General features: G+C 44.7%; 1 protein-coding gene across 1 annotated transcript in view; it reads right to left on the reverse strand.

Moving 5' to 3' along the window:
• The window catches only part of LOC130489781 (signal transducer and activator of transcription 5B), a 68916-nt gene extending 46116 nt beyond the window's left edge, over positions 1-22800 (reverse strand). The window contains exon 1 of the mRNA XM_056863570.1: positions 22779-22800. The gene's annotated coding sequence lies outside the window, so the exon portion shown is untranslated. The remainder of the gene's footprint in view (positions 1-22778) is intronic.
• Positions 22801-25639: the final 2839 nt, after the last annotated feature.

The raw sequence follows: 25639 nt of genomic DNA on the forward strand, positions 1-25639 counted from the left end.
CAGCCAGGGCAATTCTTGTAAAACACACACAAACACGTTCTCAAGTTGGGAAACACACAGCCTTCAGAAACACATTGGAAACAGAATAAAACGGAAAAGGTACACAGAATCATAGGCGTTACAGTGGGAAGAGAGTTGCGACCTTGCAGATAATTTGCTACTTTTATAAATGACTATCTGAATGCTACCATGCTTGAGCAGTACAGAAAAGAGATTCATTGAAGTAAAATAAAAACCATGAGATCCCTTTCAATCCTCATGTCTAAACCGTTAGCCTTGAATAAACATAGAAGCAAGGTTGCATTGGTCAATTTAGAGTTACACCTTAATGCAGATGCTTGTAAATGCTCTTAGACTGAATAGCATTTTAAAAAATTACAGTTCTAGCTGCTGCTGGCCAGAGTAACTGGTTCACTAAACCCTTGAGCTAAACAATGACTGGAATATGGTATTTTTCTTTCTCCATGATGAGAGATGCCAACGAAACCTTAATCCGGCTGGGAGATTCCAGGTTAAACCTGTCCTTAATCTCCAACATAATAACTTTGGATAAAGCCGCATCTGTCCACAAATATACACTTAAAAATGCATCCTGTTGCAAATTACAGACAGAAGGCACAGATCCCAGCGTTCCCAAGCCGTTACTACGCACAAGGCAGAAAGAACAACTTGAAACTTTCCCCACTGTTCTCACAACCAACTTTGTACCATGCAAATCGGACCATTGGACGTACCGTGAAGGTTCCTTTAGTCTTAGAACGCGGAGGACATCCTGGCACCTTTGGGTACCCCTCTTCCCATCATCCTAGGAGGCAGGAACTCATCCTAGGGGAGGGGAGTGCCCACCCTCTACAGTTCAGAGGCCTCCACAACTCCTAAAGTGTCTACTTCGCGTGCACTGAACCTTCCTCCATCCCACCCTTCTGAAACAACCTGGTCAGGAAAACAAAACTTAAACCTTAATAGGAACAGGTAATATTAAAGGAAACAGAAAGGAAACAAAAAACAGTAACAGTTTCACAAACTACTTCCTCGTTGGCAGATGGGTCTCCCACCACTTGAGACAAAAATTCCAGAAAAGCTTGGGTGGGCCCAGGACGGCCTCCTCCTTCTCAAACAAAAGGAACCGGTAAGTCCAATGTTCCATTTTCGGAACACTTTTAGGACAAAGGGACCATCTTGAACTATGTGGTGATGCCAAAAGGAAATGTGCACCCTCTTTCTGGGGACCCAGCACCCCATCTTTTCCAGCACTTCCAGATTATCTAGCATTCTTAACCATTCCGACCTTTCGAAGACTTTTCTTCTTGGCCAGGCATAATGCCTTAAACCCTCAACGGATTTTTTGGGCAGATTCTTAGATAGGCCAACCGAACAGAGAGTCTTCCCATGTGGAAAGGCAAAGACAGAAACACTTATCTATTTTTTATTCAGTTGTGATTTATATTCTTCTATAAGATCTTCCTTTATTACACCAATGATTTCACCTTTTCCTGTATGTTCTCACGACTACCATTTAATCGATCTGCTGTCTGGTAAACATAAGGTTGTTGCCCTATCTGTAGTTTATTATTTAACAGCTGTTTTGAAGCTACGCCAAAAGTTATAATCAAGTTACGCCTAAAGGCTTATTTGCATACAGGCACTCATTTTGCACTGGAACTGGGTATTTGGGATGTTACAAAACCTCATGTCTAATGGGAGGGTCCTGACCGCCAACCACAAACAGAGGCTTGTCCACACTACCTACTGCTGCACTCTTCGGCCGAAGGATGCATCTGCTTCTGCCATAGTGTCCATTTTGTAATGCCTAACAAACGTTGACTTGGATGCTCAAGTTGCTGCTTTACACATGTCTTCCATTGAGGCATTTGTATGGAAGGCTGCCGTGATAAATGCACTTCTGGTAGAATGCGCCATGATCCCTTCGGGGGAACAAGGCCTTGCGATGAGTAGGCTACGGATATGCACTCTTCCAGCCACCTGCCAGGAGCAGTTCTAGAAAACTTTTTGCCCTGCACTACTAGGTGATACGTTACAAACAAGGCCTCTTGGCTTTTCTGGTTGGTTTGGTTCTTCTAATGTCTATGTGCAAGGCCCTGCACAGATCCAGTGAACACCAGCTGTTGTTGTAGTTTTCTTTTGGGTGTGATGGTCTAGGACAGAAGCATGGCAAGAATAACTCCTGTGCCTCGTGAAAGATTGAATTCACATTAGGCCCAAATATAGGCTCTTGATATAGGACCACCAAGTCTTTAAGGGAGACACGTAGTCCCTCGGTGACAGACAATACTCCCAATTTGGATATTCTTCTTGCTGACGTAATTGCCACTAGGAACAGTACTTCAAGTGTCTGGAACTTGAGAGATACCCCTCGCAGTGGTTATGATGGTGGTTTAGTCAGAGCCTGAAGCACTACATGAAGTCTCCACATTGAAACCTTGGAATCATCGGTGTATTGGATAATGTTGTGCCCTTAAGGAAACATTTAACTACTGGGTGGCTGGAAATGGGGAAACCATCTATACCGGGAACGACTGAAGCCAGGGCTGCTACTTGTCTGCGTATGGTGTTTGGTCTAAGAACAAAAATCGGAACATGGAGATACACCTCTGTCAAGTCTACTGATGTCATAAATTCTCCCTTCTGTAGAGACTCTGTGATGGTTCTCAATGTTTCCTTCTTGAAGCGTCGGTACCTCACAAATTTGTTCAAGAATTTTAGATCCAAGACCGCTCTCCAGTCTCTATTTTCCTCTGGAATTGTGAAAAAAAATGAGTGAATTCCTGAGAACCTTTGTGACAATGGTACTGGCTCTGTTGCATCTATGTCCAGAAGGTGGTTGATCGCGTTGAGGATACTCTATCATTTTTTTGCTTTGCATTCTTGATACCTGCTGGCTTATTGGAGTCCCACCCTCTTTTTCTTTTTTTTTCCATCTGAGTGTTAACAAATTCCTCAAGCCAAGACTGGAAGGGGGGAAAAAACGCTAATCATCTCTGGATCATTTACCACTTGATGCCACTCTGCAAGAGTGAGGATCAGAGTTTCCCACTCATTCAACCCTCCAGGCACGTCTTCTCTGGATGCTCTAGGGAGTTAGGCCTTCCCCGCTGCACTCTACAGGGAGCTGGCATTTTCGTGCCAATTTGCTCTTCATCTCCTTGCTCATTTGCAGTACCTTGTGTCTTACGGCTCTGCCTTAGAGCTCTAGCGTAGCCTGGGAATGTGGCGAGCATTTTTGCACGGCCCTCCTGCTATGCTAGCCAGGCCGAATCATCCCCAGCAATCCTTCTTCAGATGTAACTTCATGGCTGAGTCTATTGAAGTCACGAAAATTTGCTACTCCGGAGTAAGGGATGGGAACTGACGACACAAATAGCTTTCTCTCTCTTTTTCTGCTGCAAGGCCTGGGCGGTGGGGAAGACAAACACTTTAACAAGGAAGGTTAGGCACACACAAAAGGGAAATATCTGGCAATCTAGCCGCTCTGTGAGAACTGGTGTCCCACGGAGCTCAAAGAATCTGTGCAGACTCTGAGGAGGCAGCAAAATAACTGAATAGGGTGGCCATCGGAGGCAGAAAGAGCAATCTAGTTCCTGCCTCCTTGGATGATGGGAAGAAGAGTACTCAAACGTGCCAGGATGTCCTCCTCGTCTCAAACGAGAACACGTGTGAGGTTAATACACATTTTTTTAATGAAGTAACTCCTGATGGCATGCAGTTTAAATCCAGAACGCTGAAACATAATGAACCATTACAAATTCAAAGCCAGTCAGAGCAGGAGGCTTGGGGAAGACGTGTGGGAGGGCAGAGAAAATCTCAAGTGTGGTTGCCCTGAGAACCAACAAGAGCACACAGGATTTTGAAAAGTCAGTTCAGCCAGTACAAAGGTAGAACCAAAAACTTGGTGCTAGCTTCTAAAAACGTGCTACCGGGACAGTGAAGCTTCCACACACACACACCCCACTTGCAACAGAGGCTTCCCAGAGTTCCCTGTAATTTTGGAGATTTCTCAGGTCCCGATTAGTTCCTAAGTTCAGGCTTCCAACTGCAAGTGAGAATACAACCTCCATCCAGAACAATGTTCAGCTGCCACACTTGCTTGGGACTTCTTAGCAGGATGGATAAAATCTATAGTTTTCCTTTTTTTAAAAAAATGCTTTATTCCAAAGGTGCCCTGGTTAAAACAAATGTAACCTTTGCAAATGAAATCCAGGTTATTATGAATTCTGAACGTAACACAAGCCCGTTAAATTCTACAGTTATAACTTAAAACTCAATTCCTGGTCCTCTACTGAACACACTAAATCTAATGAAAAGGGAGGAAAGGCACAAAATATTTGATTTCAGTCATGCATTTTAGTTATGACACAGGTATTTATTATTGCAGGAAACTGTTCATACTTATAAGTCTACACTATCCAAAGAGAATAGTATAAGAAGAAGAAGAGTTGGTTTTTATATGTTGATTTTCTCTCCCACTTAAGGAAGAATCAAACCGGCTTACAATCACCTTCCTCTCCCCACAACAGACACCCTGTGAGGTAGGTGGGGCTGAGAGAGCTCTAAGAGAGTCCCAGGTCACCCAGCTGGCTTCATGTGGAGGAGAGGGGAAACAAATCCAGTTCACCAGATTAGTGTCCGCCGCTCATGTGGAGAAGTGGGGAATCAAGCCCAGTTCTCCAGATCAAAGTCCACAGCTCCAAACCACCGCTCTTAACCACTACACCACACTGTCTCCCCAGTGGAGCTGCTCTGGATCTCCATTGGGGAGAAAGGCAGGGTATCAAAGGAAGAAAATAAATAAAATTGCAAGATGCCCTCCCTGAATGCAACGCAAGCCCATTTGATCAATGCAACTTGAATGATGAAGCGCAAAATCTGAATGTTTTCCCCATGGCAAACAAGACAAAAGGTTTATCTGCTATGGTCGGGTACCCACCACAGCTCCAAGAGCAGGCCCACACCACACAGGATTCAGAGAAGGAAGCGGCTTTAGCATCCCTCATCCATGCGCCCCTTTTCACGTTTTTCCTTTAAAAAATTTTTTGTTATTGTTTCTTTTTATACAAATTTCAAATATATATTTCTTATTCTACATACATTGTTTATATAACATACTTTTCTCATTCCCTTCCATCCCTCCCATCCCCCTCCCTAGCCCCACCCTAGCCTTTTCATGTTTTTCCTGTTTGAAAAAAGGGTGTCCCTCCTCCGCCCACCCTTTCACATAGACAGACAGACATGTGAAACTAGGGACACCACCGACTTTGCTGTGGACACGTTCTACGGGCAAACAGACTGCGTTCGACAGCCGCGATCAACCGCGAGCCAAACACTCGATCTGTTTGCCTGTCTGTCTCAAACCGCTGTTGAACAGCTTCACGGCTGCGCAGTAGCTGTGGTGGAAGTTTCATTTCCTTGCAGTGATGGAGTTTCATTTCCTCTCCTTGTGGGGGATTTTGCATCACTGCAATTAGAGAGATGATTCCAGCAAGTTCGTGGATGGTCGTATCAGGTAATCAAACACCAGGAAGGGAAAATTATGCCTGCCATAAGGTTGTGAGAAAATGCACACACGCGAAATAGCATTACAGCGCATTGCTGAAAGGAATGCCCGCGCCGGGCTTAGGAGGCAAACTAGCGGCGTTGCCTCCTAAAGAGGTTTCGGGACTGCTGACGTATCTTTACAAAAATTAAAAGGGGCGTTCCCGAGCTGAAAGTGCTCAGGAGGCTGACTAATGTCGGCCCCGCCCCACGGTTGGCGCCATTATGCCCCGGGAATGCCTCCTGGGGCGCCGGAACGCCTCCTGACTCGCCACCGCAGCCTGTGCTGGCAGCCGGAGGCCGGCGGGAGACAGCAGCGGTCGGGGAGCGGTGCCCGGCCCTGAACGCCGGTGCTGGGGCCACTCATGCCGCACCGGCAGTGTGGGCCCCTGCACCGGCGGAGGCCGTAGTCGGCCTCTTAAGGGCTTTGGGCCCATTTTTCAGGAATGGGCTGTTAATGACATGGACTTAAATGGACACCAACAGTGTTGATTTATAATCATCAGCTGACTGATTTGGTCACTGTTTATTTATATGAGTGGCTGCTGAACAGTTTGTAGTGAAGCACGGTCGATGGGGTATGGGGAAAAGTTAAGACTCCAGTGAGGCTGCCAGCTACATTGTACTATACTGTCTGCATGAAAAGTAACACAAAGCGGTTCGAACTGTTAGTGAACCTCCAAACTGTTCAACAAAATAAAAGTCTCCTTGTTTGTGACCACCAAACAGACTGTCAGCCAAAGCGGCATGTTTGAGAATCCCTAGTGGAAACCACACACCCTCCATTACACACTAGTAACATCTAGCTTGACCCTGAGAAATGGGATTGCAGAGATAAATCTCTTATGGTGTAAGAAGAAATGAGAAAACACTATGGGGCGAAAAATGGGGGGGTGATAAAGAGACTGTAGAGAGATCAGGTCATGGAAAAGAGGGGGGTTAATAAAAGAATAGAGGCTGACCTATGTTCTTGCAAAGAGAGAAGATAATATGTGCTTACTATGAGGTGCAGAGTGTGAGCAGAGAGAAAACAGGCTATGCAGTAGAGAGAGAAAACAGAAAACAGGGAGAGGGGTCCAGAAAACTGAGGCGCTGCAGAGACAGAGGGAGAAATCACGTTGCCTGACACACAGAAGCGTGAGAATTTACTTAAAAATTCCAAGTTAAAATTCTAAGAAAATATGCTTTTCTGCTGTTTTAAAGGTGCTGCCCCTTGAGTTACTAATAATGTGCAAGTGGCTCTCAGAGCAATTTCCTTTGCACACCCTGTCCAACTACGTTCACAACAAAACCAGAGAGGCAGCAGAAACCATCACACCAAGAATTCAGGGCAAAGGCCACGTTCACACTGGCAAACCCCCATGAAAAACCAAAATGAAGATCTATGGAATGGGAATCAAAAGGAAAGCTGAAATCAGAAGGGACGAAGTAGCAAGAAAGAAAGTCGAGGAATCATCATCTATGTAGCCCCTCTTTAGAAATATTTCTCCAAGGAATTCATTTAAACGTTGTTGCTCCCATTTTGCAAATGAGTTAAAAAGGCAAAGAAGGGTAACCTCTCTTACTGATGCTGACAAATAAATCTCTGTGCAGCAGCAACAGACTTCTGATGAAGCTAATGCAATTAGCGGAACAAGGATTAGATTCACGAAACCTTGTAAACTTGCATAGATTGTTGCAAATTGTATAAACTGTTTTGTTGTATAACTGGAATCATGTGTTGGAAATCACGTTTTTGAAGCCACACAAACCATTATATTCAATGCATTACTGGTACTTTATGTATATGTGTGTTCCAGATACCACCTTTTGGTATTGTATACTTCGGTACTGTATACTTTGGTGTTGTATACTTTTGGTATTGTATACTTTGGGCAAATAAATCCTGGCATATATGCATAATGTAATATGTGCACACGTGATTCTGTTTCAATATTCCATAGTGCATACTGATCCCAAGATTACTGATGGAGTCTTTTTTGTTGTTGTTGTTTGGGATACAGTTCTTTAAGCAGCAGCTACCCCAATGGTAGGAGCCCCGTGGGGCAGAGTGGTAAGCTGCCATAATGCAGTCAAAGCGCTGCTCATGATCTGAGTTCGATCCCGATGGAAGTCGGTTTCAGAGAGCCGGCTCAAGGTTGACTCAGCCTTCCATCCTTCCAAGGTTGGTGTAAACGTTGTGTTGTGACATCACCCCATGGGTCAGTAATGACCTGGTGCTTGCACAGGGGACTACCTTTACCTACCCCAATAGTGGAAGGGTCATTTTTTCTTAGCATCTCTGATCCCAGCAACCCAACACTGCCCAGTGTTTCAGCCTACATTGTCTCTATCCCCCCACGCCACTAGCTGACAGCAATTATGGCACAAACAGAACGTGGTTGTGGAGCTTGCAGGGTGGAATCTGGCTTTGAATGTGGGAGTCTATACATGGGGCAGAGTTATCTGACTTTTCCCAGAGATGCTTCTTATGCTTCCAGTTGTGCACTACAACGAGGAGGAGGAGAAGAGTTGGTTTTTATACCACGCTTTTTTCTACCTTTAAGGAGTTTCAAAGTGGCTTACAATCACCTTCCTTTCCTCTCCCCACAACAGACACACGAGGTAGGTGGGGCTGAGAGAGTTCAGAGAGACGTGTGACTGGCCCAAGGTCACCCAGCTGGCTTCGTGTGGAGGAGCAGGGAATCGAACCCACTTCTCCAGATTAGAGTCCGCCGCTCTTAACCACTACACCGCACTGGTGAATGGACCCCCTTTTAAAAAAAACCAACGTATGTTGCGCCCTTTCAAATCCCTTCGACTTCATGTGCAAAAAAAAAAAGATACAATGAACACAAGACCGCCCTCTTAGGAGCATCCTAGCCCTCCCCAAAGGTCTCCCATCTCTCAGGGCCCGTGGGCATCTCGCTATTATAAAATATTGTAAAAAACATAGGACTATCAGACCAGACGGGTTTGGTGGTAAAGCTTTTGATTACTTACTGGTAAAAGACCAAGCCCCCCCAAAAAGGGGGGGAACCTGATGGAACTCAACCAAAATGCTGATTACAAACCAAAGAGGTTGAGCTGAAAAATGCTAAAATTACAAATATATAAATTTTAATAAGGTGCAAATATAGATTAAAAGCATAAAACTCCTAGTACAGACAAAAACTTACACATTCAATAAATACAAACATGAACAACTGCGATGTACATTCTTTCATTGACCAATATGAGATCCAAAAAGGACCAGATGCGTTTCGGCCTGGAAAGGCCTTCCTCAGTGGTCAGTATAAAATTATAAATTATCACACATCCTAATAATATAATCATATCATAAACGGGCAGGAAGAAATATCTAAAAGCCCTAGAAAAAGGAAAGCTGGGAGGAGGAATCGTTAGTATACTCTCCATGTACATAAGGTCAAAAATTATTTTTAAACAGATTCATATATACAACCCCAAAGTACCTTCCAGTACAGTGTCTGTACTAGGAGTTTTATGCTTTTAATCTATATGTGCACCTTATCAAAATTTATATATTTGTAATTTTAGCATTTTTCAGCTCAGCCTCTTTGGTTTGTAAAAAGACCAAGCTCGCCAGAGTCACCTTAATAACATTTACCATCGCTAGTCTATACCTGATGATCTTTTAGATGCTGCTTCAGATAAATCTTTACTGGGTGACTGGGTGTTTAGGATGGATGCCTTAACTGATGAAGTAACAATCCGAGAGTCTAAATTTTTCCCCTGGTTCCATAACTATAAGAAAGACCATCTTAGATCTTCCTATTTGGTTAACCTCACATCTCAGATTTTCACAAGACCGCCACAAACCAGAGCCTCCGAAACTAAGTGAAACAATGACTTTTCCTGAAAGCACTCCAGCACTCCTCTTGGGGTGATGAAGGGATGCAAAACGGGACCATATTCAGAGCTCCCAGAGCCTCAAGCTGGAGACGTCACAAAGTACACAAGCTTGGCAGTCGGGGAAGGTCACGGCTTTATTTAATTTTCAGAAACAGGACAGCGATTCTGAATTGCTTTAGAGCACACTGCCTGTTTGTGCAGGGTACAAAAATAGGCAAATGTTTCATTGGCTTCCCCTGTGCCATCCAGCAGATATCACTGGTCAAGCATGCAAAACAGCCAGCGCTCTGAAGCAACAATAGGACGCTAAACATAAAAGCAATGTACCCAATGTACAATTTTTAAAAATAAAGCAAACTGTCACTACGTCTAAGATGCTGTAAGGTTTCAAAGAGGCACCTTCCCTGTAAACAAGAACTAAAGTATTGCACGTTGCACACACATTTACGAGGTTTTTTTTTTTTTTCTCAAAAGGAGAGCTTGCCGAATGCCAACAACTGTTAAAGCCAGAACCAAGCTAGGACCATTACAGCGAGATTACAACATTGCAAGGTGGGAAACTGTTTGCATGGACTTGGGAAACCGACCTACTTTGCCAGAGGCTTCAATAAGAAGAGCAGACAGCAGTACTGGGGGGAGGGAGGGGAGGAACACACAGCAAAGGTAGCAATTAAGCAGTGGCTTCTGCAAGCAAACTAGGCACTTGCCAGTTCCACTGTCTGGGGCAGTCAGATGGGGGAATCCTACTTTATCAGCTGCCCAAGCCTAGCCATATCGTCCAGGAAGTGGTGCTGGTGAAGAGCCACCCCCAACCCTTCCCAGGACTGCGGGGAGAAACAGTTAAAGGCAAAGTGCCTTCTATCATCTGACAGATGTTCACGGTTGTCCCGGCACAAGCAAGGCAGCCAGCATGCTGCAAAGCCTATTCTCTTGCCTAGCAGCATTCCAGCTCTCACACACATACACAAACTGGCCGTTTATGCTCGGTAATTAGCAGCCGTTCCAGGCTGAAGTGCCCCGCATATTTTTTTTTAATTCTTCACGCTGAACCAACATTGTGAAGCTGGCACATACCTGCTTCACATTTCTTAAAAGGTAAAGGTCCCCTGTGCAATCACTGGGTCATTCCTGACCCATGGGGTGATGTCACATCCCGATGTTTACTAGGAGGACTTTGTTTACGGGGTGGTTTGCCAGTGCCTTCCCCAGTCATCTTCCCTTTACCCCCGGCAAGCTGGGTACTCATTTGACCGACCTCGGAAGGATGGAAGGCTGAGTCAACCTTGAGCCGGCTACCTGAAACCGACTTCCGTCAGGTTCGAACTCAGGTCATGAGCAGAGCTTAGACTGCAGTAAAGCAGCTTACCACTCTGCGTCACGGGGCTCCTATTTGCATTTCTTAAGAGCCCCTTTCATGGGACCTTTTGTATTTCTTCCACCCCTGCATCGAAGTATTCACTGAAGGAAGCATGCAGAATCCCAGCCTTGGCTTAGCTATGCAAACGACTATTGCTAATGGCTACGCAAACGAAGGAGCAGGCAAGTGGGGGGGTGGAATTTGTTTGACTTTCTCTTCTTGCATCAGGACCGTGAATAGTCATTTTAAAGGTCGGACTTAAAAAATCAGCATTGAGCGAGGAGCAGAATCGACCCTGCATAAATGGCCAAAGAGATATGTCTCCTACTTCCACCAAGGGCTGCCAATGGATTTGAAAATATATAGAGAGAGAAGGTCTGAAAAGTTCAAGAATTGAAAACAGGATGCCTGACTTTCGTTTTCAAATGCTAAATGGGAAAGAAGCAAACAGAAATTAACTTGCTGCAAACAACACTCTAAAAAAATTACAAATACTGCAAAAGAAAGAAGAAGTCAACCAATGAGGCATCTTGTCCTATTCATCTAATGGGAAAAAGGGACTTTTTCCTCTCTCTCAGTTTGCAAGTCACTATGTGGAACGAACTTCTGTACACTGCTCAGCTCCTTGAAATTCCCTCCTTCCCATGCCATGATGATGACAGTCAAGCCCTGGTCATGGAAGCAAAATTTTTCATGAGAAAAACAACAACCAGCTTTTATTATCACGTACACACAGAGGCGGGGAAGTCTCAGATTCTCAGCAAAAACAATGAAAGATCTTTGCCATGCAATGATGCCCTGAAGATACACCATTCCACTCATCACAAAGTATACTGGTTAGTCTGAGGTTCTCACCCTGTGTTAACAGTGAGACGTGAATCGCGGGTTACCCTCAGTTTCCTCATGCACGGTGCCTGATTGGGGGATTGAGGATGGGGGCTCCAGCCTGCCCACCCAGCTCAATATTGCTATTGAACACTATAGCTCAGGGGTGTCAAACATAAGGCTCGGGGGCCTGGATCTGACCCTTGAGAGCTTTTATTCTGCCCACGAACCAGCCGGAGCAGCCACCACCCCACTACCCTGCTCCCAAAGTGTCAATTATCAAAGGCTGTTACCGCACTAGGTATTCCCAGCGATGTATCAAGAGTTTGAAAACGTTATAAAAAATACTGTTCGCACTTTGTTTGGCCCCTTTAGCTGTGAAGACGTCTTCCAACCATTTATAAGCAGTAGTATCCAAAACCCCTTTTAAAGCGACATTTTTTACAACATTTTCAAACTCTTAATACATCACTGGGAATACAAAGTGTGGGAACAGCCCAAGACTGTTAAATAAAACACTGTAAGAGTGCTATTGTTTTAAGCATGTTTGTATTTTAAGTAAAAAAAAAAAATATCATTAATTGGCTTTGCCTGTGTCCTCCATAAAGTTTGTGTTTCCAGTACCTGGCATTAAATTTTATGGTACATATGGCTCGGCCAAGTGCCATTTATGTCATATCTGGCCCTCGTAACAAATGAGTTCGACACCCTGCTATAGCTCAACCTTATCTCTGGAACCATTTCAGGTCAGGAAAATGGTGCAGGGAAAGGAACATTGAAGTCTTTTCTCTCTGGGCACCCCAGCCATGACATCCACTGAGTATAATGTTGAGGGAACTGAGGCAAACCCACAACTCACATCTGACTGTTACACAGGACGGGGACCCTGGACCCCACCCTGAGTACTCCATAATGTGTAAGGAGGGTTTAATTCATTTAATCTCTGGCTGGAACTTCCTCACCAGGCTAAATGAATATGAATTTACAATTTACCTTTCCTGAGCAAGGAATAACTTGCTCATAGGCAGCAAACCCACAAGAAACTCCAAAGAGAGATCCACACTCTCTCTGTGGGGCAATGTGGAACAGATCCGCTCATTCTTCACAGAAATTCACCTGAGTAGATGCAACTTAGAACAGCGTTAAGACAAACTAGAATACACAGAGAGAAGAGTTAATTTTGTATATGCCAACTTTCTCTACCACTTAAGGGAGACTCAAACGGACTAACAATCACCTTCCCTTCCCCTCCCCACAACAGACACCCTGTGAGGTAGGTGGGGCTGAGAGAGCTCTAACAGAGCTGTGACTTGCCCAAGGTCATCTAGTTGGCTTCATGCGCAGGAGCGGGGAAACAAATCCAGTCCACCAGATTAGCCTCCGCCACTCATGTGGAGGAGTGGGGACTCGAACCCGGTTCTCCAGATCAGACTCCACCGCTCCAAACCACCGCTCTTAACCGCTACACCATGCCGGCTCACCTACTCTGCCCTCTTTCCGTGCTTTCTTGTCATCGTGCCCACCATTCATGCTGGAAGTTGAGCCGTAACTGGAGATATGTTTATGAATATGCAAGTATCAGTCAGACTAGATTCTGCTAACACAACAGCCTCCGGCAGGAAGGGAACCCCCTTTTACGCTGCTTCGTTCCCCATGACTTTTCTGTACTGCCACCTTAAATAGCTCATTGGTGAAATTTAACCTACAAGGAGTCACATGGAAATTGCCACTATTCCCCTATTTCTTCCACATAACCCCCACTCCCCCCATTTCAAGCCACTTACAAATAGTTACAAATAGTTATTTGTAAGTTACAGATAGTTATTTGTAAGTTACAAATAGTTATTTGTAAGTTACAAATAGTTATTTGTAAGTTACAGATAGTTATTTTTAAGTTGGATATGATACAGGTAAAGGGGAAAAAGTAAATGTTAAACAAGAAATGTTACACAATAAAGATACAAGTGTCTTGATAAAACAAAACATAGAACACGTGTGTGTGTGTGTGTGTGTGTGTGTGTGTGTGTGTGTGTGTGAGAGAGAGAGAGAGAGAGAGAGAGAGAGAGAATTTGCAGTCAAGTCACAGCTGACGTACGGCGACCCCGTAGGGTTTTCAGGACAAGAGATGTACAGTAGTGGTTTGCCATTGCCTGCCTCTGCGTGGGCTGAGAGAGTTCTGAGAGAACTGTGACTAGCCCAAGGCCATTCAGCAGGCTTCATGTGGAAGAGTGGGGAATTGAACCCAGTTCTCCAGATTACAATCCCCCTCTCTTTACCACCACACCGGCTCTCATAAAACATGTACTATTCGTAATTCCCTGCCCCCTCTAGTAATGTGAAAGGATTGGGTCGATGCACAAAGACTGCCAAATGTTTTCTGTGTTCACTTCTGAAAAGGGATTTTAAGTCTGGCTGCTTCAGAGTAATTAGAGGCAATTTGTTAATGCCTCTATTTGATTTATTACCTCTTGCCCAAAAGAGCTGGGTGTAAAGTGAAGACAGAACCATTTGAAGCAGCATGACCAGGACTTACCAGGACACATCCTGAGGAATTTTCCTTTATCTTTTTCAAAATTCTTTCCAATTTTTTTCCCCTGAAACATCCATCCTAATTAAGAGTTCTGGTGTGCTCAAAAGCTCGCACATTGTTATGTGTAGTTTGGCTAACCCCTAACAAAGGGTATTATGATTGGGTTTGGGGGTTAGAGGCTGCCAAGGTAACATTGTGGGCCAGATTCATCACCACCATAAACTCAGGCATTTGACTATTTTAGATACTTAAAAATTCTTATATCCTGCCTCATCCCCTCTGACTCAACGAAGCAGACACAGGTGCAAGAACATAAAAACAGTGCAAGACTAGTTACACATTGAGGGAAGATCTCACAAGCGGCAACTGGCTTAAAGAAATTTTGTCTCCAGAATGCACATCACGATCCCTAATTGACAGGGAGTTTCTTCAAGTACAAATCCATTTAGACCTCCAGAAGTTTGTTCCTTTCTCTAACTTGATGTCTTTCAGGATCTTCTAACTACTTTTCATACCTGTGTGTATGGTGAAGATGGAAACAAAGCAGTGGATTGGAACCTGCAAAGGAATCTCGCCTTAATGCTAGTAATACTGTTACTGTTGTCAAGCCTACTACAATCCACCTCTATGAACAAAATGTGGCCATTTTTGCATGGTCAATTTTGATGCTCGCACAAAGCTCTTTTTTAAAATGCAATTTTACAAATGCCTATACACGGTCCCGACGCAAAAGGAGAAATTCTACCACCCCTACTCTCCTGCTCCTTTGTTTTTGTTTGCATAGCCATTAGCATGTGCAAAGCTAACGCGCCTCTGTTGTTTTGCATAGTTCCTTGAGGGGGATTCTTTGAGGCAAACACCAAAGGTCGTGTTAAATGGGCTCTTCAGTAACGCAAAGCAGGTATGCCCCGGCATCACAGTTACTTCCGGAATGACGGTTCAGCGTGCAAAATTTTTAAAAATACGCACGGCAATTCAGCCTGGAACGCGCTGCTAATTACCATGCAAAAATGGCCTGTATGTTAGTTGCAACAACTTCTATATCATGAGGGAATTCGTTTTGCATTCAGCAATAAAGAATGATTGGGGGAGGGGGGAGACTGGTTAAATACTGCCTTCCTCTGCGTAGCAACCCTGGACTGACTGTGGCCAACCCTGCTGAGCTCCCACCAACCCAGGCTAAGCTGAGCTATTTGGGCTGAGCAAACATTTTATAATATGAAAATTTCACTGAATGCATTATGAAACAACATTGTGCCAGTGTTTGTCCAGTCGCTGCTTGAAGACTGCCAGTTATTACATAATACACTGTTTGGGTCTTGGGACAGGAGTCCCCTCCCTCGTAACAGTCAGACAGAAGTTGTGGACTCTCAATCCCGGCATACATGCTGCCCAGTCTGGCCTTCAGCCTTCCCCTCGCACTATTTCCCCAGTCATGCTGCTAAAGCTGGAGGGTGAGAGATTCAAAACAGATAAAAGGAAGTATTTTTTCACACAACGCATAGTTCAATTGTGGAACTTCTGCCCCAGGATGTGGTGATGGCTGCCAGCTTGGAAGGCTTTAAGAGGGGAGAGGACATGTTCATGGAGGAGAGGGCTATCCGTGGCTACTAGTCATAATGAATACTAGTCATGCTGCATACCTATTCTCTCCAGGATCAGAGGAGCATGCCCATTATCTTAGGTGCTGTGGAACAGAGGCAGGATGGTGCTGCTGCATTCGTCTTGTTTGGGGGCTTCCTAGAGGCCCCTGGTTGGCCACTGTGTGAACAGACTGCTGGAATTGATGGGCTTTAGTCTGATCCAGCAGGACCTTTCTTATGTTCTTATGTTCTTACATCATACGGCATCAAACAGGTAATATTTGGACCACTGAGCTCCCTGGGATATGGTGTGGAGAGGCTGACGCCCCCTTTTCCACACACGCTGTGGCCCCAATCTAAATTGGGCGCTACACGCAGAGAAACCGAGAACCCGCAACTCATTTCTGTTACTGACTGTTACAGAGTGGGGACCCCAGACCCAATCTATGCACCCTTTCGTGTGGGATGTAGCTTTCCAGACCTCTTCTCCCCCCACCTGTCACAAATTTCCTGCACTGTCTTTTTTAGGGCCTCTCTGCCTTGGTTTTTGGACTGATTCCCTGTCTTATTTTGACATGACCCCCAAACACTCCTACACTTAATGTATAATGCAGAAATTGTGTGTTAATGCAAGGAATCATGGGTAGAGGAAACCATATGGAAGTCCTCCGCCCGAGTATTCCCTAATTCTCAGAGCCTTGAGAAGACTGATATCCCCCATCCATACACCTTTCTTTTTGTTTACCTATTTATCTATACCCGCCCTTCTCCCCAATGAAGACCCAAAGTGGCTTACAACATCATTCTCCCTTCCTCCATTTTATCCTAACAACCACCCTGTGAGGTAGGTTGGGCCGAGAGACAGTGACTACTAGCCCAAGGCCACCCGGCACATTTCTGTGGCTTTCAGTTAAACTGAAAGCCAATCTGTCTTACTGGTGCGTGGTTAAACAGCCTGTGTCTTCTGCAAACCCATTTAGTTTACAACAGACTTTTAAAAAGGGGATTCCCCTTTTTTGTTTAATTAACAAAGCTACATTTTTTCTGCATGCCTAGGGAGTCCCCCCCCCACAAGTATGTAGAAACTCCTGCCTTGTCTATAGGTGGCCCCACTGTGCAGCTTTCAGTATCCACACAGGGTCCAGCCAGATTACTAATAGATATTGCTAAATAACTGGGCAAACATATGTTTTGCCTGTCTCTGACTACCTGCCAAGCTCTGATTCCTTCCAGCCACCATCTAAGGTGCTGTGATACTCTTGTTTAACAGAAATATGTCACCCTTGGCGCTGAAAGGTCATTAAGGGAGCAATCCTAAGCAGGTCTGCTCAGAAGGGAGTCTCCTTTTATTCAGCTTCCTTCCAGGAAAGTGTCCTAAGATTGCAGCCTAGGTTTGGCAGTGAATCAAGTGTTGTGAAAATCATTTTAGAATATTAGAATATAGCGGTACCTGGGGAGACTCAGGCCTAAATTCCTGCTCACCACGAAAAAAACTCACTGGATAACTTTGGGCCAATCATCCAACATGCAAAGAAGGTGCTATGTTTTTGGAATGCTTGTGGATGAAACACTTGGTATGGACTTAGATAGGATGGAGACCCAACCCACTACTGAGTGGGAGGATTCTGATGATCCCACCCATACACACATCTCTGAAGTTCAATCATACCCATCACATTACAGGTAGGGCTGTGCACGCTCTGCACTTAAAACCTTCCCCAAATTCTGCACAGAAGCAAGCCAAAATCTGCAACTTGAATAATTAATGCAGATTTTCATATGCACTTGTTTGCATATCTGTTCCACTACCCATAAAGGGTGATAGATCAGTCGACCACAGGAAATCCTGCTCAGCTGTTTTCAGGCTTCTGAGATTTCGCCAGTTTACTGCCCACAACTTTTCAAGTTAATCTCAGATACTCAAGATGTTTAAATTTATATCCAAGGCTGATACCATTAGAGACACACAGCCTGACAGCAGATAGTATACACTGCCCGATTATACCAAACAACAAGCAAAGAATATTGTCGAAGGCTTTCACGGTCAAAGTTCACTGGTTCTTGTAGGTTATCCGGGCTGTATAAGACCACGGTTACACAGCCCGGATAACCTACAAGAACCAACAAGCAAAGAGGCCATAAATCGGCCTCTGGCTGTAGGGCAAAACTATTCTACATTCATTATTCAACAGACACGCATATGGTCACCAGACCCAGAACATACCCAATCCAACAAAAGTGAACAAAATAATCACACAGCTTTCCTAATCTTGAGTCAAAGTGGCATTTTGACTGCTTCATCTTCAACCCTTCCCACAGTTTCAAACATCAACCAACTGAAAGGGCCAAATGTTGCCAAAACAATATCATCTTTGTATTTAACTTTTAAAAACTGAGTCTGTTGTCTGTATGTTTTAACCGTAACCCACTCTGAGGCCTATATGACCTTGATTAGTTGTAGCGCTCCTCTGGTCAAATTTTAACCATGAAAGAAAACACCTGGATTGCAAATACCTCCATAATCTACACTTTCTATAGTTAACCTGACCATACCAGTAATTGAACAAGCAAAGCTGGGAAAACATAATGAAGGGGCTTCATCATACATGGAAGGGGGATCCTTTGCACTAGAATTAACAATTAGTGATGGAGAATAAGCCTCCACCCCCTTAAGCCCAAGACTGCTTTTTCTAACTCACACACATACCATACCCCAGCTATTCCTTAACATGGAAAGAGGGCAGAGCATAATAGTATCCTGGAATATGTGTGAGTGAAAAAAGAGTTAGGGATGCATACTCGATCACCCCAATTACTTCCCCCAAACTCTCCTATATAACGCCCCTTCTCGCCTATCCCCAAACCTCAGCAGTCAAAGTAATTGCAAGATAATGTTCCTGATTCACGACAAGCAGCAAATTTGTCATCTAGTCTTGGAACTCTGTCCGTACTCTTATGCTATGTGCTGGGGGGTGTCTCCCAATTCTTTATCCCTCCCATGATTTTTAAACAACAACAACAAGCTTTTATTTTTAATTTTATTTAAAGCCCACCCTCCCCCCGGCCAAGCTGGGCTCGGGGCGGCTGCCAACATAGTCATATATAATATAATATCTATATAGTATAATATCTATATATTTATTTATGTATATATATATTTTCCCTTTCTTTTTTTTATTCCCTTGCCCGTCTTTCCTTCTGTATCCCATTTATTATTAAAAACCAATAAAAATATTTATTTAAAAAAAACATAGTCATATACAATAAGTATCAAGTTACAAAATTCAAAGTTTAAACATTAAAAAATTAAAACAATTTGACACGCTGAGATTTAAATTATCTTCTAATTCTATCGTTTAACCTGTGTGTGCATACGTAGATGTGTGCGTGTTTATTCACAGATACATACACACACTCCCAAAGCCTCCAACACTGCTTTGTTGTGACATTCTAGTTTGCTACATAGAGAGAACTGTTTTGTATGGAGCAAGGTTCGATCACACAATCCTCAGCTGCAGTCCAATGGGGCAGGTTTACCACCACGGAGAGAAGAACTAGGCATGGGAAACAGAGCTCGAGATATGCGAACAGCTGCACACCTGATTTTCTATGGGTTGGATCCCCGGTACTAATACAATCAGGATTGCTCCTCACCCCACTACACCCCAGTGGATATATATATACACACACACATAATATAAGCACCCGTTCTTCACTTCTGCATTTCCATCACGGTGGAGCCAGAGCATAGCAGAAGTGGCGAAAGATGGAGGCGGGCAATGACACAGCTCTATGCACACGCCCCACAAAGCCACAACCTTCTCCCTATTCCTGCTGCCCCATGAGAGCTGAGCTCTTAGCAGAAGGCAGGAAAACATAGCCAACACAGAGCCACAGTACCTTTCCTGATGTTGCGTTGTTGGTCTTCCATGTGGTAGGTTAGGGTCACAAGAGCGGTCATGACCTGAACTAAGGTGAGTCACATCAGTACCACCACCATTTTTGGAGATTCTTATTAGTACAAGGGCTTTATTTAAGAGAGAGAGAGTCTAAAAAGAAGGGATGAAAAGGAAGACAGGTCGCCTGTATTTTTCCTCATTGTGCAAGAGAGGGAAGTTAGGAAGGCCCAGTTTTTTTCAGATCCACAGGATGAACCCATGTCTATCTATTACAGGAACGCTGGTCACCTTAAAGCAGGAAGGCTGTCGCAATATGGCTAAAAACGTCAAAGCGAGTACCATGTTGCAAACTATAGCTCAAGGCGGGTTGGAAGTTAGTTCAAGGTGGGTTGTACGTCTTCAAAGGTCAAAGCCAATCTACGGATTTTCCAAGCTGTCTCGCAGAAAACGTCAGAAGAAGGAGCGAGCAGGATTCTACTCAGGGTGGAAAGCAGGAAACCATTGCTCTGCAAAGTTACTCGAAAACAGGGCTGCTACCTACCACTGGGAAGAGAGTATTTAGATTTGCATTCCAATCTGCCACTCGCCTGGGGAGGGGGTGTTTCTCTGCTGCATCAAGGCATCAGACTGGTAGCTGGCATGGCCAGCAGAACATAAACAGCGCATTCCTGAAAGGAATGCCTGCGCCGGGCAAACTAGCAGCGTTGCCTCCTAAAGAGGTTTCGGCACTGCCAAAACCTCTGCCTGGCACCAGAGGTTTTGGCAGTGCCTGGCACCTCCCGGGGCGCCGTAACACCTCCCGGCTCGCTGCCACGGCCTGTGCCGGTGGCCGGAGGTCGGCAGCGGCGGTCGGGGAGCGGCGCTCGGCCCTGCACGCCGGCGCTGGGGCTACTCACGCCGACGTGCGCCTTCCGGGCGCCGGCGGTGAAGCCCCCTGCGCTGGCGGAGGCCGTAGTCGGCCTCCTAAGGGCTTTGGGCCCATTTTCCAGGAATGGGCGGAAAATCGTCCCCCAAACGCAAAATGTCTTCCTGTCCTCTTTCCAAAGACAAATTCATTCCTGTAAACAATAATTCTCTCCCTGACTCTGAAGCAACTGTGCCCAATACACTTTTGCTACAGCAGGGCCTTGTTGTGCATTGACCCAGAGTACTCAAAGATCACTTGGCTTTCTCTACTCTGCTTTTTGTTTTTAAATAGGCACTTGGCTACGCACGCAACCTACTGCTTTTTAAAAGTTATTTGCATTTTAAACATTTTTTTAAAGAAGCAGTTTTTCTCCTTCTTCGCTAAAATCAATGAAGACCAGACCCAGAAAACACAATAGCAACACACTGTTTTCATACTGATGACTGAGCAATGGAGTGTTTTTGTAGAGAGTATGCATATTTGCACAAAAAGGGAGATAACTGGCCTCTAGTAAGAACTTCACCTCCTCCTAGAGCAGGTTTTGGTAGTTCCCGCCATTTATTCTGAAATCATTCTTAAAACACCCTGATTATTTGCATGTCCTGACACTCCTCCCCGATTTGTGTTTCTACATGCCATGCTACCAGCTTTCGTTTCCCATCCTTAGCAAACTCAAGAACCTGGTTAAACAGAAAGCATTGAGAAGAACAGAAATACTACACACTGTGTGGACAGACATTTTATGCTGAAGGCGAGTGTGCTTTCAGTATAATGTAGTCATACATCTTTTTATTGCGCTTTGCTTTATTGCGCATGGCAGACAGCCTTTTTTCACTAGTTGAAGGTTTGTAGCAACCCTGCGTCAAACTAGTCGGTCACCACCATTTTTCCAACAGCATGTGCTCACTTCGTGTCCCTGTGTCATATTTTGGTAATTTTAATTGTGTGTGTGTGTGTGTGTGTGTGTGTTAAGTGCCATCAAGTCGCTTCCGACTCATGGCAACCCTATGAATGAAAGTCCTCCAAAATGTTCTATCTTTGACAGCCTTGCTCAGGTCTTGCAGACTGAGGGCTGTGGCTTCCTTTATTGAGTTTATCCATCTCTTGTTCGGTCTTCCTCTTTTCCTGCTGCCCTCAACTTCTTTTCCAGTGACTCTTGTCGTCTCCTGATGTGACCAAAATACGATAGCCTCAGTTTAGCCATTTAAGCTTCTAGGGGCAGTTCAGGCTTGAGTTGATCTATAACCCACTGATTATTTTAATTTTAATTTAATTTTAATTAAATTAATTAAATTTAATTTTAATTAAGGTATGTATATTGGGTTTTAGACATAATGCTATTGCACACTTAATAGACTACAGTATAGTGTAAACATAACTTTTATATGCACTAGGAAACAAAAAAATGTGTGTGACTGGCATTATTGCGATATTCACTTTATTGTGGTGGCCTGGAACCGAACTCGCAATATCTCCGAGGTATTGGCAGGAGCCGATTTTAAGGCCAATTCTTGATCTGCATCAGAAAGGAGCTCGATGTCCTCCGGTGCAGCTTCTCTGACAGCCATTTTGTTTGCCGCGTCTTTCCCGCGGCTCAGCTGTTTCTCCCGTGGCTCAGCTGATGGTCGGCAGAGCCGGGAGCTTAAATTTAAAAAACAAACGTACCCAAACGAGAGGGAGGGTAGGGAGGGAAAACAACTGGATACGGCAAGGTAAGGAAAATAATCTATTCTAACCTAATTTCACTAGACCTAGGCAGCAGCTATGGCTGCAACGCTCTCACCCCAGCAAAGGCAGGAGAAGAACTGGAAGGGGAGCTGTTCCTCGCCAGGAGACAGGTAGTTGTTAGTTTAGTCCTGCCTACCCCTAGCAATGGGCGAGAAACACCCAAAGATCAAGATGCCCTTCCTTCAGAGCGGGAATACCTCTTTTGGCAGTTCATTTCTGGCATATTAGAAGTCCTTCTGAAGGCATCAGTTGGCATGTAGGCGGGCTAGATTCTGTGAACATGGTGTATTTTGGCTTTTCAGCAGTATGACATTATTCTCCCCTACATGTCTATTGCTGCCCCACACCAGGCTTTCTGTAACCCTCTAAATACTCAAGCTGTCCATTTAGCAAAACCCTGACCTCATCAAGTACACAGCTGTAGGAAAAGCACAAAACAGAACTAGGGATGGAGAAGGACAAAAGCAAATGAACAGTAAATAGAGACGCAAAAGCAGCACAGCAAAACCAAGGCGATGAGTGAGGTTTGGGTTTCCATAGCACCTACCTCCACTGTTCTTTGCTTTGACTGGAGCTCCTGCACACCACACCACTGGAAAAAGGGGGGGGGGCACACAAAATTGTTTTTAGTCTAACACGACTAAGACTCCAGCCGCACCACTGTGCTCCAAATGACATAAACCCTGGAGTTTTAAAGTGTCATTGTAGTTCACACAATTCCATTTCTCCCAATGCACTGCAGTCATTTTTCCAGCCACCCTGCAAGAGAGAATCATGGTCTTGTGGAAATATCCTACTGTGAGTTCAGCTCCTTAGCTATGCAAAATGACACCACCTTGATACAGCCTCCAATATGGCTAAGTCACAACAGGATCATGACTCACAGAGGCTGCAAAAACAAGAACGAGCAAAAATGGCTTCTATATAACTTTATCATCACGTACAACAACAAACAACAGCATATCAGTTCAGCAGTAGCAACCAGTGTAGAATTCAAGCAGCCGCATCAGGCATATGCCGTCGGAGTAGCATTGTTCAAGTGGAAGGGACTGAAGGCAATCCAAGGCCCAACAGCATGACCATCCCTTACCAGCTGTCTAGGTAAACCCACACAATCCATACTGCGATGCCCTACATGAACCAGGTGTGCCAATGCAAACAGGAATCCCATTAAAAGCAGAACCTGCAGAGAAAATATCTCCCGGTCTCTCACTCAAGCAAATCAGGCCAAGTAAATGCAGTGAAAGAGAACATCCAGCGTGTCTGGCTTCCTATGTCCCCCGTATCCTTCAGTTCATTATCAGCCCTACCATGATAATGTATTAATTCTGCTGGAAGCCTACAGAAGAAGCCAAGCATTACAGTGAAGGACAATAAAACAAATCCAAAACATACAATACAATAGGTAAGCGAAAAATGCTTAATTGTCCCCATTGTTCTGAGGAAACAAACTTAGGGGCAGTTCCCTCGCTTTAAAGTCCCAGTCTTTAACAACCACATACCAAGCAGAAATTTCATTTTCGAAGTGCGTGGATAGTTGGTGTGGTGTCATGTTTAGGATGGCAAACTAGAATCCTGGAGACCTAAGTTAAATATCCCATTCCACCATGCTGGGTTACCTTGGGCCGGTCTCTCTTTCTTAGCCATACCTGCATCACAGAGTGATTATTGTGAAGGTGAAGTAGAGGATGGGAACTGGGCGAAAGGGCAGGATAGAAGCATACTCAATAATGAAAATAATACAGTGACAGCCAAAACCATTATCTGCAGCTTGCTACAGAGTGGCTGAAGGTTCAGAACCTCTGTCCATACAAAAGAAAGCATAGCAACCCTACACAGGTTTCACAAATGGGAACTGCAGGCTAAATACATACCAATCGCACTTCGTAATTAGAAACAAACATCTGTAATTCTTCATTTAACCTCCAGTGGAATCAACCCTACCAGGTTGAGAAAAGAGCCGTCTCGCTTAGGAGGAGCTACTTGGCTTTTACCTGAGCGGGGGCCATGCCTTCAAAACTGCCCATGCAAGAGTAGTGGACAACAGAGCTGACCACTCAGGTGTGAGTGTGTATGTGTGAGTGATTTTGCCATCGAGTCACAGCTGACTTATGGCGACCCCGTAGGGTTTTCAAGGCAAGAAACGTTCAGAGGTGTTTTGCCACTGCCTGCCTCTGCATGGGCTGAGAGAGTTCGGAGAGAACAGTGACTGGCCCAAGATCACCCAGCAGGCTTCACGCAGAGGAGCAGGAAATCAAACCAGGTTCTCCAGATTACAGTCTGCTGCTCTTAACCACTACACCACGCTGGCTCTGACCACTCAAGACCTGCATTCAAAGTCTCTGTTCAGCCATAAAGATGTAATGTTATCACTTTATTACGAGAAAATTGCCTGACATTATGAGGGGTGGGAGGGGTCATACCAAGCTGTGACCAGGAGCAGCTGGGGGGGACGACAGATCCGTGTGCATTCTGTACCTGAATACATCTCTTTACTATCCCCCTATAACAGCTACAGCTATTTACTTATCTCTGTTGGCACAGAGGCTAAATTTGGACTCTGCACCTAGCAACCCCATTGTCATGGTCAGGTTTTGGCTTCCCAAGGGTATGATTTGAACCCATTTACTTTGGCTTACGAAACAAAGCAAGTGGCTTGTAACGAAAGACATGACAACAGGTACCCAATGTCTAGGGCAAGAAGCAGATACTGCTTGCTCAGACACAGTCCTCAAAGTCTATTTATTTACGCATGAGTAAATCAATAGGCACCACTGAGAACAGTGCTTATCTCTGTTTGCACAATCCCATCTTGGGTTCTGTTTGTTGGCTATGCTAGAGATAATACAGAGTGGTAATTTATGCATGTTGTATACACATGCATTTTTGTGTCTCTGTGTGAGGTCATGTACACAACCATGCCTTGGGTCTCAGTGAGAAAGGAGGACTACAAATAAGGTATACATAACAGGTCACATCTGAATCCTCCGCTGTCTCTCAGGAACTCAAAGGTCGCTCATGCATGGGAGTTTTACCTGAGGTTCATTGCTCGCTGGACCCACACTTTCTTCTCGCAAAGCTATGCACCAGCAGTCTCCAAACTCAAAACAAGAAGCTTTTGAGCCCCTGCCCCTTGAAATGCCCCTTTGTAATTGGCTGTAGTGCTTTCTTTGAGAGAGAAATCCCCCACCCCCACAGAAGCCCAAGTGCCAAGTCAACAAGCATTTAAAAAACAAAAACAAATCCGAGCTCCCTAAAAGGAATTGGGGGGGAGAGAAACCCAAACCTTTTTTCTAAATGCCTTTCTTCTGCTCAGAAAGAACTCTGAGGAAGCAGGGAGCATTTGAATCCCCACCCCTTGACACGCTGCTTTGTAATTGGCTGTAGTTGTTTCTGTGAGACAAACAT

Source organism: Euleptes europaea, chromosome 18, assembly GCF_029931775.1.
Source record: "Euleptes europaea isolate rEulEur1 chromosome 18, rEulEur1.hap1, whole genome shotgun sequence".
In the NCBI taxonomy this organism is placed as follows: domain Eukaryota; kingdom Metazoa; phylum Chordata; class Lepidosauria; order Squamata; family Sphaerodactylidae; genus Euleptes; species Euleptes europaea.